The sequence below is a fragment of the Cyprinus carpio genome, chromosome A15 (assembly GCF_018340385.1).
Source record: "Cyprinus carpio isolate SPL01 chromosome A15, ASM1834038v1, whole genome shotgun sequence".
In the NCBI taxonomy this organism is placed as follows: Eukaryota; Metazoa; Chordata; class Actinopteri; order Cypriniformes; family Cyprinidae; genus Cyprinus; species Cyprinus carpio.
In genome coordinates, this window is record NC_056586.1 from 12,349,873 (window position 1) to 12,368,698 (window position 18,826).

General features: G+C 34.8%; 1 protein-coding gene across 2 annotated transcripts in view; it reads right to left on the reverse strand.

The window, feature by feature from the left end:
- The window catches only part of LOC109094374 (calcium-binding protein 8-like), a 51,082-nt gene that overhangs the window by 10,576 nt on the left and 21,680 nt on the right, over nt 1–18,826 (reverse strand). The window lies entirely within an intron of this gene.

Sequence of the window (18,826 nt, forward strand, 5' to 3'; positions counted from 1 at the left end):
AGAAAGAATGGGCACTAACTGCATTGATGTAACCTTTGGACAATCCACAGCCACAGAGATGGAGTCGCCCGAGGGCATCAGATCCATCTGTTTTCACTGGAGGCCATGAGTGGGCAGCAGAGCAGCTCATTAAGAGCCCTCATGCTAGATAACAAATCCCATTTTCTTTTTTCTTTTGAACACTCTCTCTTTGCTGTGAGTATTTATATATCAGTAATGGTGGCCGGAATGACCTTCAAGGTTGACTGGCTGTGCTGAAGACTGGACTAATCTTTGTCAGGATGGTGTGTGTGTGTGTGTGTGTGTGTGTGTGTGTGTGTGTGTGTGTGTGTGTGTGTGTGTGTGTGTGTGTGTGTGTGTGTTTGATGGCAATTTCCAGAAAGGTTGATACCTGCTGACTTATAGGTCACTTGAGATCTTTGTTTTAAAGTATGAAAAGACGCCTATAGGTTAAGAGAACCGTCCACAGCTTGGCAGTATTATGAAAACAAGAGTTAGATTTATAGAACAATAGATGGAATGGTAGGTAGAATGATACAATGACTGACTGACTGACTGATAGATGAGGTGATGTTGTGTCCTGTGGTGGGATGGGGTGATGGCCCATATATATATCAGTGCAGGTGTATCGACAGCCTCTGTTCTTCCAAACATCAGGTGTTTAACAGCAATTAGTAACACATTAATGGAATCTCCCTTCTGCTGCAGGGAACTGAGAGCTGTGGTCATTCATCTGGTGCACATACTGCAGCCTCTCTATAAAGATGGACAGGATGAAGACAACAAGAGTGTATGTGTGTGTGATAAGAGAAAGGATGTATGTTTAGAGATAAAAGAGATGTGGATGAAAGGCAATCAGATTGTTTTAATTTTTGATACTGACACTGATTAACATTAAAGTACGGAGTCATGCTCTTCAATTGATTATCCAGCATGAAAATATATACAGGGGTTGGACAAAATTATGTGATCACCCATTATTATAGGTGTTAATATAATTTTTGCAGGCTACAGTGAAAAACAAACGATGCAATCATCTTTTATGTTATCTATACTCTCTAGGTTGTATATCAGTGTAGAATAAGTTGTGTTCAGCAGTTTAGAACAAGCTGTGGGTGAAATATTGGACTTGTCAGACTCCCAAAATGGGAAAATCGTGGATGCCCATTCAGCAGGAGTGTCTGTAACTTTAACATCCTAATTATTCTGTTTCTCTACAATTCAGACTATGTACACAAAACATGGCAAGACTTCATTGGCAAGGAAGAAAATGGACATTTGGAGCACCAAGATGAACTTCTGCCCTGTCCAGATAAATCACCTTACTTGAATACTGTCAAATCATTGTGGACAGTTTTGAAGAGAAGAGTGAGAAGCTGATTTCCTCTTCCAACATCTTTAAAGCATTTCTGGCATTTATTTTATAGACAACATTAAACTGAAGATGAAAAGTTTAAAAGTTGAATGAATCGTTTCTAAGAAACTTGGAAGTTCTATTAAAGGCAAATGTTGGCAAAACACCAACAATTCTTCTGAAATACTGTATAAAACTGCAGTTGGACTCACTGGCCAGCACTGTGACCTTGTCTGACAGCCATTTAATTTCCACCCATCCTCAAGTCCCACTTCAGGGGAATGTCAGTAAAATATTATGACGCTTACATTCTTAACCCCAAGGGAGTTTTTGAGCACATAATGAAGAGAGGGACACTTTATGTCCAGCCTGTAACCTGGTTTTTATCCGTCCCGCTGAGACTGTCAACATTTCAGCTCTGGCACCGCACACATTTGTCTGTGAAAGTCACATGACAGATGTCCTCTTTGAGACACAGTGTCACAAGAAAATTTATGATTCATCATTCCTAGTATGGACAAGTATCAGTACATTAGTTGATAGCACCACATGATTATCTACAGACTTTTCTGCATTTTCAACATCTCTGTATTTGTAATAAAACTCATTGGGGTCCATAACGACATTTGGAAGCCACTGACTCTTATTGTGTGAACAAAAATGACACTTTTTTATTTTCCTTTCTTTTTCTTGTATTCTTTTTTTAAGTAGAAAGGAATTTATTTTAATTTGAACTGGCATAAGGGTGAGTAAATTATAACAGAATTTTCATTTTTGGATGAACTATCATTCACATGCATAATGTACCCAATTATATTTATAGCAGAGTAAATTTAATCTGAGAAAGCAAGCCTTGAAAGTAGCTATAGATACAAAAGAGTTATGATATGCCATGCAGTTATTACTAGCATTGGATAAAAGTGATTAGATTGTCCTTGTTGTTGAAACAACAGCTTGGCAAACAGTATCGATCTCTCAGCAGCCTGACCATGTTGGAGGGGCGATCGCTTTGGTTATTAAATTAATCAAATCCTATTGACATATCAAAGTTAACAGCCTTCATATGTTCAAAAGGATTCAGCATGTGTGAATAAATCCGGTGCGCCATGAATCTTTACTTTTGTTGACTGGTGTATGGGTTACTGGCCATGCCTCTGGCTGGTTGACAGCAAAATGATGTGGCTCCATTCGATGTGTACACTGTTCAGCCTACGGCAGCCATTAGTCAAGACCTCTCCCAGAATCCCTGCTTCAGCCGGAAGCTCCGGTTCTGCTGGAAATTGACTGGATGGATGGTTTGTGTCAGTGATGGAAAAGATGACAAAAACATCACATTTAAAGTCTTCTGATGTGTCAATCAAGGTTTTTAAGATATCATCTAGCTCTCTTCTTGACCACCAGCCCTTTTTACTGTCAGACATCCACCACAAGTCTTCTGCCGCAGCCCCATGAGTCTGTGCTGGCCAGAATGCAAATGATTTACATTTAATCATTTAGTAGACACTTTTATCCAAGTAAAAGGAGAACAATAGAAGCAATCAGACCAACAAGAGAGCAACAGTATACAAGTGATGTGACAAGTCTCAATTAGTCTAAATAATAAATTAGAAAAAAATGAATCAAAACGAAATTAAAGAATAGAATAGAATAGAATAGAATAGAATAGAATAGAATAGAATAGAATAGAATAGGTAAGTCCTATTATTTATTGATCAGGTGCTGATGTAAAAGACATTTTTTGAAAATGTAGGTATTCAGTGAAAAGATTTCTGCTGCCCGAATTGAGTACTTGCAAGTCGTTCCAGTTTAGGGTATAGCTGGGAACAGTCCAGGAAAGCAGCCAGTGCAGTGTGAAGTGATTTGTGTGCCTCTTTGAATGGCACCTCAAAGCTTAAATGATCATCAAGAACAAACTCTGATAAGGGTTCCTGGCTGTCCTGGACCGGGAGTTATGGTTGACTAACAACTAGTTCCTGGCTGTATAGAGAAAGTTGTGATGAAGTGCTGAGTTGGCTGAGACCACAAGCAGTTCTGTCTTAGCAAGGTTTAGTTGAAGGTGATGGTCCTTCATCCAGCAAGAAATGTCTGTCAGACAGGCTGCAATGCGAACAGCTACTATCAGGTCATCTGGTTGGAATGAGAAATAGAGTTGCGTGTCATCAGAATATCAATGATAGGAAAAGACATGTTTATGAATGACAGATCCCAATGATGAAATTTAGATGGAGAAGAGAAGTGGTCCAAGTGCTAAGCCCTGAGGAACCCCAGTAGTAAGATGTTGTGACTTAGAAACCTCACCCCTCTAAGACATCCTGAAGGACCTACCTGAGAGGTAAGACTTGTACCACTGGAGTGCGATTCCTGAGATGCCCGTATTCATGAGGGTGGACAGGAGGATCTGGTGGTTAACTGTGTCAAAAGCAGCAGACAGATCCTGCAATATGAGTACTGAGGATTTGGAAGCTGCTCTGGCCAGTCTCAGGGCTTCAGTAACTGAGAGCAGGGCAGTCTCAGTTGAGTGGCCACTTTTTGAAACCTTTTTTGTTGTCCATGAGGTTGTTCTGTGCAAGTAACATAGAAAGTTGGTTGAACAAAACTCGCTCAAGTGTGAAGAAGGAATACCAGTCTGTAGTTTTCTAAAAGTGCTGGATTTAGAGAGGGTTTCTTAAGCATTGGGGTTACCCGAGTCTGCTTAAATGCAGTGGAAAATGTACCAGTGTGAAGACAGGTGTTGATAACGTGAGTGGGTATAGGTATAACTGAAGAAGAAATGGCCTGAAGAAGGTGAGTGGGGATAGGATCATAGAGGATAGGCAAGAAGGAGAGAGTGTTGTCAGTGGAGCAGTAGCATGTGTAGATAAGGTCCAATTGGTTACCTGATATATGAGTAGCCATAGTAGACACTTGCTACTATGTCAAATGAGGCAAGTAGAGTGTTCAAGTCAGCAGCCTGGGGTTTTTCTAGGTGGATGTTGAAGCCAACGAGTAGTACCAGAGGAGTACCGTCCTCAGGGAAGTTTGAGAGTAACGATAATGATACCTCATTATTGAATTCAGCAGGCCACGCCTATCTACTCAGCAAACCGAAACTGAAAAGTTACGCGATACACACGAGAACAAACATGACTTCAGCAAGTTTTTTACCGCGGTAAGCACATTCCTATTGTGAAATATTTTATCTTGATATATAGAATTATGTCTATTCATAAGAGAAAATTATTCTACTACTGTATTATGTATTTGGCTGTGTGCGTGAGGATGCAGTGTGTTTAGAACAGAGTGAACTATTTATAGCTTGAAAAAAACTCGTTTGTGACCCTGGACCACAAAACCAGTTTTAAGTCGCTGGAGTATATTTTTAGCAATAGCCAAAAAAAAAACACATTGTATGGGTCAAAATGATCAATTTTTCTTTTATGCCAAAAATCATTAGGATATTAAGTAAAGATCATGTTCCATGAAGATATCTTGTAAATTTCCTACCATAAATATATCAAAACTTAATTTTTGATTAGTAATATGCATTGTAAAGAAATCATTTGGACAACTTCAAAGGCGATTTTCTTAGTATTTTGATTTTTTTTGCACCCTCAGATTCCAGATATTCAAATAGTTGTATCTCGGCCAAATATTGTCCTATCCTAATAAACCATACATCAATGGAAAGATTATTTATTCAGCTTTCAGATGATATATACATCTCAATGTCGAAAAACTGACACTTAAGACTGGTTTTGTGGTCCAGGGTCACATTTATGGAAAAAGGCCTTGTCCCTAAATACAGGAGCTAGAAATAAAGTGAATGACATGTTATTAATCGCTTTTCAGGAGCCCATATATGTTAAAGACCATTGTCTAAAACTGCAAAGGTGCATGCATGGAATCTTTTGAACAGCATCAAGGCATTTATGTGAGTGCTAAACTAAGTTCTGGAGCTGTCTTTGCAAACGTAACTCAGGCTTTGTTTCCTTGTTAATAAAGTCTATTTGGCTTCAAAACCTCCAAGACATCAGAGCAATTTATTCTAACCAGAAAGATTCCACTTTCTGTGGTATTATTGTCTGAAATGGGGAACAAAATGCAGGAGGTAGGAGATTTCTATAGCGTACATACTAGCGGCTTCATAAAGGACCATAGACTGGAGTAACTGAATCATCATCTTCTCATTGTATTTTTAATATGACTGCTGTCAGTGAGACCATAACGAAGAGGAAAAGCTTTATGTCACAAAAGCAATACAAGCCAGTGATAAGGCATATCAAGGCTCTAAACCACTGTTTCTTTGTGCTGCGCAACTATTCAGATGGTTATAAGCCATAGAAGGGCTTTCAAAATGGAAACCTGAATGAAAGCAAAGTGATAAATGAGATCTCTTTAATATCTCGATTGCTTCTCCTATAGTAATGAGATGAAGAGAAAGGAAATCGAGGAGCTTAAGTGTGAAATAGAAGGGGTTTATGATGTTAGGTATGAAATTTTGTAGTTTAATTTTTAGTATGTTTTATAGAATATATTTACTATATTTGGGTTTCTAAAGATTTGTTCTATTAATTACTTTGGTCCAAAATGTTTACAGAATGTGTGTATAATGTGCTTTAAATACTTGACAGTCTCTCCAACATCCTAAAGATAACTGATTATATTTAGATTACATTTCTGGTTTTGTGAAATATACAAGTTAACTTTCCAAGCATATTCTTTCCAAAATGGTGATTGAATGGTTTTAAGAATAGCTTTATTTTATTATCTAACTCAATCTCCCATTTTACTTTGATATTATGTACATTTTAAGCTTTAATTTTTTTGAATATTTAATTTATTTGTCCTATTAAATTAACTATTTTGCTAAGCTTTAATCATAAACCGCAACAGAGGGTGAATATAGTTTAAATATTTTATTTTACTGTATTGGTCAATCTATTTTTTAAAGGAAACATTGAGATAGTACATTTGATAATGAAATAAAACAAAACTGAGAACTTAATTTTATTTTACGAGCTATGAAACAGACCATATTTATCAATAAAATTATTTTTTAGGAACATTCAAAAGCAACATCAATTAAGAAATAGTTAATGATGTATTTGCAACTACATTCGAGTGAAGGTTTCTAATTAAAACTTAAACTTGCTGTGGAATGATATTATAATGAAGTTCTATATAAATACATTTTCAATGAATTGAAAATGTTTCTCTTATATTCTGACATTGGGTAGAAACAAGATACACCACTAATTAGATGCAAAGTAAATATATTCCAAATAATATTTCAATTATTTATTTTTAGTTTTAGTATAATGACAAATAAAAGCCAGTCATTTAATTTTGGGAGAATGTTTGTCCTTATAAGTGTTCTATTTATGGATTCATTTATGTATGCATTATTTTTGCACAGTATTGATTGATTTTTTTACATGAAATAAATAGTTGTGTTTATTAATTTTTGTATGTTTGTGTTTTTATGTATTATTTTTGGAGATTTTTGCAAAGTGTCACAAACAAATACAGTACGCAGATGAAAACAGTATGTAACTGTCACTTCTCTTGTTTTTCAACCAAATCTTTTGGTGGAGAATTACAAACGGATTCAGGACTCAGCACGTCTCTCCAGCAGCAGAGAAGCATTTGTCAGAGCACCAGCATCGTCCCATTTCCATATCTGAAATTAAAATGAGCTCCACAGAAATGCCAGTGTCCCTTTGACACACTGCTTTAATATGCACACCCTGCTGCACGCAATAAAGAGCGAATACATTGCACCAATACAATACACAGTTTATACACACTCGCCAACTGTCTTGCGTACTGAACAGCATTTCCAAAATAATAAACTATGTGATATACAAACAGAAGTACAAGAACAGGGTTAGATTATTTCTTGTATGTTCTGACATGACATGAAAATTCATCAGCTGCACAATATAAAGGAATATTTCATCCACCAATGAAAATTCTCATTTACTCATCCTCATGTCGTTCCAAGTCTCTTCTGCTCACTAAGGCTGCATTTATTATAACTATTTTCTATCTGAATATATATTCAAATGTAATTTAATCCTGTGATGGCACAGCTGAATTATCGGCATCATTACTCCAGTCATCAGTGTCATATGATCTTTCAGAAATCTTTTTTCCCACATTTTGTTTTTCCCCTAAGAGTGGGCGCAGCCCTTTCATAATTTTGGTAATTTTATGGGCCTGGCTTCCGGTCTCATCCGCTTCCAGCTATTTTTAGCTGCACAAAATGCTTGATATTGCATATCGTTGTATCCCTACAGCGGCTAATAAACCAGAAGTCACCACATTCACAGGACTAATTCATTGGACTAATGTGGTTCTTGGGTAAAACTTACTTAATCTCAATGATTCACAACCGACAGCTCTCTAGAACAGAAGATTTTCAGTGAATAATGAATTAAATTTCAGTCTGTACACAGTCATATGGACATTCTTACTGGTCACATTTTGCTGAACTTCTCCTTTGTGTTCCAAGGAAGAAAGAAATTCATAGCGGCGGCAACCACTGAGGGAGAGTAAATGATGACAGAATTTTCAGGTTTTAATGAATATCATGAAATCTGGACATGAATACAACAAAAGCACTGGAACATTAATCATACAATGGCAAGACAATCACCTAATCTGCTGAATGCCAGGCCGATTTCACAGAAAAACACCTCAATTCTCCTTACTCCAGCATTCAACATGCTAAAATGTCCAAATGGGAATGTTCTCCAACTTAAAGAGATAATTGTATCTAATAATAACCAATTAAAATTGTGGTTATTTCCGCCATGCACTCTGTCCTGCTGGGGAAGGCTATGTGTAGGTCTGTGCTTGTGCGCACCTGATTATGTGTGTGTGTAAGGAGTGCAGTGCTGTAATTTTCTCTGTGTGTGTGAGTGACAGCTGCCGCACTGGGGTTGTGAAAACAGGCAGAGGTAGGAGAGGTTTGCTGATTGCAGAAGGAAAAGCTCTCAGCCCATTCTCAACACTTGCCTCCATTTCAGAGAGCGAAAGAAATAAAAATGAAATACTGAAGAGGTGACATGGATGCATTTGAAATGAAAACAATGAGAAGAGCAAAAAGAGCATGGTATAAAAAGAAAGAGAAAGATTGTGAAGGAGGGAGATAATGAAGCATAGAATGTCTCTTTGATGTTGAGCTTTTTGGATGTTCAATATGGCATTTAGCATCAGACCGTAAGACGATTCAGACGTTTCTTTGCTAAATTAATGCATTATAGAAACAAAACTGCCAGGTACCATTAGCAGCCCTGAAAGATGAACCTACTTATCCAAGAGAGCAGCATCATCTGTCATCATTTACTCACCCTCATGTCATTCCAAACCCATGTGTCTTTTTTTCTTTTGTGGAACACAAAAGGATTTTGAAGGTTCCCATGCTGCTCTTTTCCATATACAAAATAAATGGGGCTATACAGATCCAAAAAAGCACCATAAAAGTGTCATAAAAGTAGTACTTATATTCTATAGCCAGAGCAACTTAAATATCCCCTTTGTGTTTCACAAGTCATACAGGGAACAACATTAAAGTTTACCCCAACATTATGTAGATTAGTTTGTTTCTTGAATTGCACAGATATGGAGAAATTTAGCATTACATGACTTGCTCATCAATGGTGTTTCTTGAATTGCACAGATATGGAGAAATTTATCTTTAAATGATTTTATAATCATTGCAATAGTCTGAAATGAATGGGTTCCGTAGTACATAATGATGCTTCTCCACTGAAAGTATATGGAGAAATTTAGCATTACATTATTTTGGTCTTTTTTTGATCGTCTGAAATGAATGGGTGCCGTCAGAATAATCAAAATCCACTGACTCGTTTAGAACTATTTTGGACTGTTTTTAGCAATATTATGGATAAATGACAGAAGCAACAGTTTGAAGTTAAAATTGTCTTGATGCATTTATTTATTTATTTTTAGGAGTTGTGTGGATTGTGATGTTTTTATCAGATGTTTGGACTCTCATTCTGACGGCACCCATTCACTGCAGAGGATCCATTGGTGAGCAAGTATTACAATATTACATTTCTCAAAATCTGTTCTGATGAAGAAAAAAACTCATCTACATTTTTATTTTTGGGTGAACTATTGCTTAAATGTAAAAAAAAAAAATTAATTTTAATTTAAATTAATTTTAAGGTGAAATATTTAGCATGGACTAATCCATATGTTAGACACATGTTATGACACTTCGTGGTTGTCAGTATACAAAATACACTTTATGACAAAGCCCATCACACAATTCTGAATAAGGCATCATAAGTTGAGCCAAACGAAACTGTTTCATAATCATTAATGATCTGCATTGACAGGCATCACATGGAATGCCAGTTTAGTTTTTAGGTTCAAAAAGAACCATGTGGGTTTTGATTCCAGGTCATTTCTCTCCATCTATCACCATTGTGAAACATCAAAAAGAAGAAAAGAACCATATTCACTCATTTTCTATGTACTTTTTCTATAATCAGCCCCATTCAGACATTATGCAGACAATGTCATTTGTCATACACTGCAGTCGGCGCATTACATCATCTCATGCAGAGCTGAAAGACTATAGAAGCTTGCCACTGACATTTTACATTCATATGTGGGGCACATTTGACACAAGATTATTACTAAGACCTTTCTTTTTGCAGGTAGGCAGCTCAGAAGCACAATAACCCCCTTGTGCCGGCCTGTCAGGACAGAAGAGAGTCACGTCATGGTGAGTCACTGCAGGCCATTGCCATGTTTCAAACTTATAACCTTTGCTTATAGAGCAAACCTGCATTATTTCTATATAAAGTCAACAAAAAATACAAATGGAGCCTGTTTACTTCCTAAAACACATTTTTAATCTGCGCTCCGGACTATGGCCCCACAGCACGTTGACACGTTTTTTTATTTATTTTAATAAAAACTCAAGTTGTTCACTGAGGTAGGCCTGCTATTTATTTTTATGTCAGACGAAAAAAAAAACATGCGGTTCTTCAAACGGCATAGAAGGATTCGGTGTGTTTTTCGTTTTGTCATCCTAATTTGTTAATTATTTAAGTGAAAAATATTTTGTGTAGACCTATTTATCTTTTTTCTTTATATTATTGTTTTTCTCTGTTCTCAGGAGCGCTGCAGGTATGTGATAATTTGAGGATGTGCAAATCCAGGTTCTGCTCTTGCCCTGTTGTTCTGTATCCTGCTGTTTGAATGTTAAAATAAACCTGTAAAAAATATATATATATTTTTTATATTTTTAATGTGTCACAGACACACTTCCAATACTATTTTTAATTAATGCTACTTTAATATTCTAATTTTATCAGTTAACGGTTAATGTTCGGATAACGAGCGGCGGTTGTCTGTTGGGAAAATTAACCGAAACGTTAATCCCTAGTCTCAGCTAATGTTGTTCTCAAAGACTGTCATAACAAGAATATGATGTTTAGCATCATGAAGTTAGAAAAGCTCCGTCTGTGCGATGCCTTTGATTCCGCTGTCTTTGTTCTTGGAGATACACTGGTGGAACAGACCTTTTAAGGGTTTGTTTAGTTAGCCAAAAGCAAATGGTACAAGAGGCAGTTATCGCTCAGTATTTTGTAGTGTATAATGCACCACTCAGGTTATGGCAACCATTTTTTTTACTAGATAGTGGGGTCAAACACAGGCTTGTAGGCAAAAAAGTCAGCACTTGACAGCCAAGTATGGGTCGGAATAAGTGCTGAATCCAGCGGGCAAATGGAAACACAAAGAACGAACCTTTCAACTCCATTTAAGTCATTGTACTGTTAAATTTCAATACAGATGATTTTGTACAGACAAAATCCAAATACAGGATTCATTACCTTCAACCAGTACACTTTTGCAATAACAATAGCAAGTCATATAATTATATGTCAATATATATCACAACTCAAAGAACTCAAAGATCAGTTAGCTTTGTAATCACAATTTCACGAAAATAGCAATTTAAAATAATGCAATCATTTTAAGTAATTTAAATAAATGTTTGTAAGGAAACTGCAGGGGGGTTATGTAAAGTTGAAATATATTGTTTTAATATAAAACTATTCAAATAAAATATTAATAAAAATATATTTGTTTACCTCTACCTCATGAACACTGTCTTAAAACACCCAGAAGAGTTCTCCAATCACTACAAAAACAAATCAATGTGTTTTGTGCAGTATTCATTTCCTTTGATTGGTTAAGGGAAATATTACTGGTGTTATAATGTAACAGCACAACAGCAAGTCTTTGGGTTATTTGAACATTTTCAGAGAAGTGCTGAGCTCGACTATAGCTGATGGCCCATGACCTTACTTGTATAACTTTACAAGAGGAGTCAGTGTACAAGCACAAAACAATTACACTTACACAAATTAACATGTTCACACACCGTCAACTCCAGCACAACAAGATCAGCATCTTTAGATAAAACAAAAGAGGCAAAATGCACTGAGTGGAGACAATTACAATAGCTGTCATACATATATTGTATGTAACATATATATATATATATATATATATGTTACACACACACACACATGAAAAACAAAAGTCTCTCATTATTTTTTTCTCAGGAGCCATCTGCAATGATATTTTAAATGTGGCTTAAAGGAATAGTTCACCCAAAAATGTAAATGTACTCACTCTAGGGCCATCCAAGATGCAGATGATTTTGTTTCTTCATAGTGACAGACTTGGAGAAATTAGCATTACATCATTGAATGGGTGCCGTCAGAATGAGAGTCCAAACATCTGATAAAAACATTGCAATAATCCACAAGTAATCCACACCACTCCAGTCCAGCAATTAACGTTTTTTGAAGTGAAAAGATGCGTGTTTGTAAGAAAGAAATCCATCATTAAAATGTTTTTAACTTAAAACCATCACTTCCAGCTAAAATACGAGTCTTCTATCCTTAATATTGCTTTCTCCAGTGAAAAAGTTGTCTGAATCATGAGAGAAATATGCACAGATCAAGCACCGTTAACAGAAGTCAGAAAGAGCTTTATTGCCAACTGTGCTTCCACACACAAGGAATTTATCTTGCTTCCAGTACACACATATAAATATAACAACACATATATTATTTATTTTTATATATATATATATATATATATATATATATATATATATATATATATATATATATATATATATATTACATATCACCTTTTAAAAATGCCTGAGTGAGAAATGGAACACTATGACGGTGAAGACTGCCCACATATTCTCCCAGATCACACTTATGAGGCTCTTAAGCACCACTTCAATACATCTTCTTCTGTCACTTCACACCAGTGAGGTGAAGAAACGTCCTTTAGAGCCAATCATCATCTCAGCCTTGGTCAAGCCTGGAACGCTATTTATCAACATCCTTCAAGGACAACCTTTCCTACTGAACCCAAACCATGGTAATATGACTGACAGTTCTATAAGATTCAGCTTTGTCTGAGAATAAACCAAGCAGACGTAAAATTGCACTCATGCTGCAGGACTCATTTGAGGTTACTGATATCTAACATTTCAGCCTTTCACCACAGAAAAATCATTTGTGATAACAGTTGTAATAAAAACATTAGTTACAGCAGCAAATGTGTGAAAAGGTAAGTGTGTCATCAGTGTTAAGGTAAAAATGGTGACAAGGACTGTAATCAGCTGCCACCCACTGCGTCTCCTCTCATATTTATTCCACAGATTCTCATAATTCATTCCACCTACAATCTCTATATGTATAAGATCTTGCACTGAAAAAGTCTTGCCAAAAATAATGTTACATATTAGTTTTTTCTGAATGTTTTTTTTTATATGTTAAGAACTTCAAAACTTTTTCAAGAACCCACAAATTATGTATGCTTACAAATAAATAATAAAAAAGTATTATTAAACAATAAATTATACAGATGATAAATGATTATGATATATATCATTTTTGTGGATTTCTTTGCATCATTCAACTTCTGGCCTTATTTCAAAAAGGCCAATGCAAAGATCAATCCATGTATAAAAATTGTGATATACATTTTTAAATATATGAAAATAGTTATAATTTATATAATATGTTGTATTTTTTTTTGTATATGGATGTGATTATTTTTATGAATTATGTTCTTTCATCTTTGTGTCATTCACATCAATGATTGAAAACTTGACTTTAAAAGAAATGCTAAATAAATAAATAAAAACTTTCTAAAGGCCAGCAACTACAGATCCTGTCTGGTCTGCTTTTCAAAGCTGTTGCCATTTTGATGGAAAATCTAATACACGCATATTGAGCTAAATAAATCTCTTTAATATGTAATTGGGATCAACAAATCTGAATCAAATGCATGCTCTACTTCTGACGAAAGCCTGGCGAACGAAAATGGCTTTATCATAAGCTATTTTTCTTGATGTGAAACCCTTTTTCCCTTTCCATTTACAAATCATGTCGGCTACTAAATCAAAGTGCCTGCAGTTACAGCTATAGATCATTTATTTTAATATTTCAGAAAAGATTAGGGTCCAGAAAGCTCCTCATGCATAAACAATAAGATTATTTAAATTTTTGGATTATTATAGCAATAAAGCAGGCACAAGTCAACGTGCACACTTGGCAGGGGTTTAGCACATCAAAAAAAATTGGTTGTGTTACTCAGAAACACCCAAAGACCTCTGAGGCAACATCAGTTTCATCCTCTCAGATCTCTGAGGAATAAAGCTTTTGATGTGTTTTATTTATTGTGCATTGTAAAATTTTCCTGGCAGTTCCGGAATCTATAGTTACTTACTGAAATTTAATTTAATTTAATTTAATTTTATTTTATTTTATGTTAAATTAAATTAAATTAAATTAAATATGTAATAATAATAATAATAATAATAATATAAAAATAAATAATTCTATAAATAGTCAATCAAATCTGTATTAAAATCAAATTATGCAATACGCAAATTCATTCATTAATTTTAATCAATTAATTAAAAGTCCCTAATTTAACATAATTCAGAAACGATTATGCAGTCAATCACTGAATAAAACAAAAAGTAGCTTTATATTCATATTTTCTTGTCTTATTTAGATTTTCAACATGACTCTATCCATGGTTTACAATCAACAGCATTTTTGACAGCCCTAATATAAGCTTTAGCCTGAGCAAAACTGGATGGGGAGTGACAGATCATTTGCCATAAACTCATTCGCTTGCACAATAATATCAACACATGATCACATTTGAAGATTGCAGCTGGTGTGCTGCCAACAGGAATCGAACGCCTCAGTCTTTCAGATGGGACATTAGTTGTGACACACTGAGCAATAGTGCAGTTATGATTTGAAGTGGGCTTTGGGAACAGATTTTTTCAAGCCTCTAATTTTCTCATCATTTCTCATTGAGTGCTCACAATGATCCATCATTATCCTTCGGCATCTCTTCGACAAAATCCTTGTCTCATTAGCAAGAAGCAGTGTGGTCTCCCGCTCCGGGGCAGATTAACAAACCTGACACATGCTGGTAATTAAAAGCCAGACATTAATTCACATTAATTCACTAATCTGAGCCTTTTTTTTTTTTTTTTGAACATTTTTGGAACATATTTTTTGGACTTTTAGACTGTTTGCCAGTTTAAGGGTAAGTCCTGTGCGAATATCCATTTCATCCTCTCAGATCTGTGAGGAATAAAGGTTTGGGTTCAGTCTCTCGTATCGATAGATGTCCTGAGCTTCTGAGGCTTCATGCTGTGTCACACAGCAGAGTCTGCATTCGTGCTTTCAAATCAAAGGTTTCTTATGCCATCGCAAAAAGAGGTACAGAGAATATGAAAACAGAGGGCTTTGGGCTTTAAAGGGATAGTTCACCCTTTAAAGTTAGTTTCTCATAACTTGATAATTGTCTCCTCCAGTAAGCTGTTTACAGCTGAAACTAGATCACTGAGTCAGTGAGCTGAACTTCACTCTTAAAAATATTCTCTTTATTCACTCTCAGAAAAAAAGTACAAAAGCTGTCACTGAGGCCACACCTTTTCAAAAGGCACACTTCTGTTCCTTTTAGGTACTGATATGGACACTTAGGTATTAATATGTATTTTTAAGATTCCAATATGCACCATTTAGTTACAAAAGAGTACCATTTGAAAAGGTACCGCCCAAGTGACAGCTTTTGTACCTTTTTTTCCTGAGAGTGTTGGTTTTGAAGGTTCCATGAAGAACCTTTAACATCCATGAAACCCTTGCATTCCACAGAAGGTTCTTTACAATGGAACAAGGTTCTAGATTAATAAAACATGAAGAAAAACATGGTTCTTTTAAGATCTGTTTGCTGAAAGGTTGTTTGGGGAACCAAAAATGGTTTTCTATGCCACTACTGCAAAAAAAAAAACTTTTTTTTTTTTGTTTACAATCAGATTTAGATCTGACTCAGAAGAATGATTCATTCATTCTAAACTTTTCTCAGAAATTTGCCAACATGAGGTAGGGAGGATTTAAAATCAGTTTGTTCCTCATGCAGAATTATCATATGATTTCAGAAGACTTTAATATGGCACACACATCATATGAACTATTATTATACCTTTATAGTCTTTTTTCTAAAAGAGCTTGCCAGTATAAGTCACCGTGCACTTTGCTTGTGTGGAAAACAGAAGCTTGGACATGAATGAGGGTGAGTAAATGATGACAAAATTGGCACTTTCGGATGAACTTTTCCTGTCAAATGCAAAGTGCAATATTTGGATGGAGATTTTGGACATTTGGGTGTAGTGCAGCATGTGGGCGCTGTACTACAAAGCTGTTTAAAATTTAGTTTGTACCCATTTGTTTATATAAATCTTTGCTGATTTGCCTTTTTAGATGCTGTAGCCTGAAAACAGCCATTAGGAAATGTAGTCACTGACACAATGCCACTGTTTTTCAATACAGTGTTTTACGATAGTAAACAGAAAGATTCTGCTTAGTGGAAAGTTGTCAATCGTCTTATGGAGATAATCATCAGAATATTCTCAAAAGTATATACCATATGTATATTTTACCATTAAGTGGCAACATATGAAATATATGCAAAACCATGCTTCTTGAAACTATGTATATAATATTTCCACATTTTCCAAATTTGCGATATTTAAATGATATATTTATAATAATATAAAATCAAAAAAATAGTATAATAATATGTAAAATCTATCTATCTTTATATTTAAATTTAATATATATATTTTTTACATTTATTTCACAATTCCAAATGTGTGTGTCTGTATGTAAGTGTGAAAATTTATTTTGGACCCTATTTATGGAAAGAACATCAGAAAGTGGATATTACAAACAAACACATCCACACGATAAAACTGATTACTGCAGGAACAGAAGCTGCTGTAACAGAGACACCAGTAAGTAAAGTATGACCCAGCTTTAACTGGAGAGCCACTCTGAGTGCATGAGAACGCTGAAGCGATGTAACACTGATGGAATAAGCCTGACGCAGCAGCACGGCAGAAAATAAATACTTTAGAGCAGAGTCCTCTATGAAGTCTAGGGAATGATTCATAAAATATAATTAAAGCTCTGCCAGCAGCAGAATGTTTCAAGATAACCTCTGTTGTCATGTTTCAGAGGAACACCACAGGAAGGGAGCAGCTCTGGATCTCAACCGGTGGGTCATGACCCAAAAATAAACCACAGATCTGTTTTGATAAGGTCAATAACAACAGGGGGAAAGAACCATTCTAAATGCAAATGACATGCAGCCAATCATATTATCATGCAAATCTAAGATGACAAGTTAGTATATATATATATATATGTGTGTATTTATATATATATATATACACACAAACTACCATTCTATATATATATATACACACAAACTATACATGTTTCTGAAAGAAGTCTCGTATGCTCACCAAAGCAGACTGATTTGATCGAAAATACAGTAAAAACATTAATATTGTGAAATATTATCACAATTTAAAATAGCTTTCTTTATTTGAATATATAGTAATGACTATATATATATATATATATATATATATATATATATATATATATATATATATATATGATATATATATATATATATAGTCATATACATTATATAGTCATTACTCTAGTCTTCAGTGTCACATGCTCCTAATTAAAAAATCATTCTAATATGCTGATTTGATGCTCAAGAAACATTTATTATTATTAACCATGTTGAAAACTGTTGTGCTGTTTAATGTTTTTGTTGAAATTATGATATATATTTTACCAAAAGAATATTTGTTCCATTAAAATGACTGACCATTTAAATCAGTTTAATGCATCCTCACTGAATAAGAATTTTTTAACAGTAGTTCATATAGAATTCATAGGTAGAAACAAACTATTCCCATGTATTCTAGTCACTGCTTGTCCAACGTCAAGTGTTTGTTCCTAAAACAAAATCATGTGAGGATCACTGCTGCGGGGAACTGTCCCGTCCTCCGCTGACATACACCAGAAATAGTGAAAGCACATAGGAAGCGACTCTATACCAGCACTGGCTGGAACTGGATATATAACAGGAAAAACGTCCTTCATAAGGGGAAGGTTGATTTATCCTAAACTTCACAGGCAGATGATAGATGGGGCCGTCTCAATGATTCTTTCCCTTCACAGGAGGAATGAGCCACTCTTGGGACTAGATTAATTTAGACAGATAACAACGCAAGATCAAACGCTCCATGTCTAAAAACAGCAAAAGGACACATATCACTTAAATTAGCAGTGAAAGGAGTCATCACACTGAGTGTACGCTAACAGTTTTTCAGGTTTACGTGATTAAAAACCATGTATATCACAAAATCTCAAAAATTATTAAAACTTAAACTGAATAGCTAATTCAAAATATTAATAGAGGGCTATAGTGATATAGTAATGTATATCAAAGTTTGTCTCTGTACGCAAACATTTTTGATATTTTAAGTAATATTTAAGCACATACTCAAACTAATCAGCATTTCTGTGTACTTCATGAACTCAAAGTATTTTATATATTTCAAAGGTATAATAAAAATATATAAAGTCATATTTCACAATTTTATCTCTATAATAACAGCAGGCAGAGTGGAAACCTGAAAAACAAGTTTATTGCCAGGCATTCAGCATGCGCTCATATAACATATAATATTAAATAATATTAAAATGATTTCTGAAGGATCATGTGACACTGAAGACTGGAGTAATGACTGCAGAAAATTCAGCTTTGCATCACAGGAATAAATTACATTAAATTAAAATATATTAAAATAGAAAAGTGTTATTTTAAATCGTAAACACATTTCATGATATATCTGTTTTGAATAAATACAGCATTAGAGAGCATAAAAGAGACATTCAAAAAAACATTCAAATGTTAACATTCTTAAAAACCTAAAAAAAAAAAAACTTTTCAATCATAGGATATTTCAATGATTCTAATTAGCTACATAAATCAGCAGCATTTTTAAAATGTTATATAAAATCA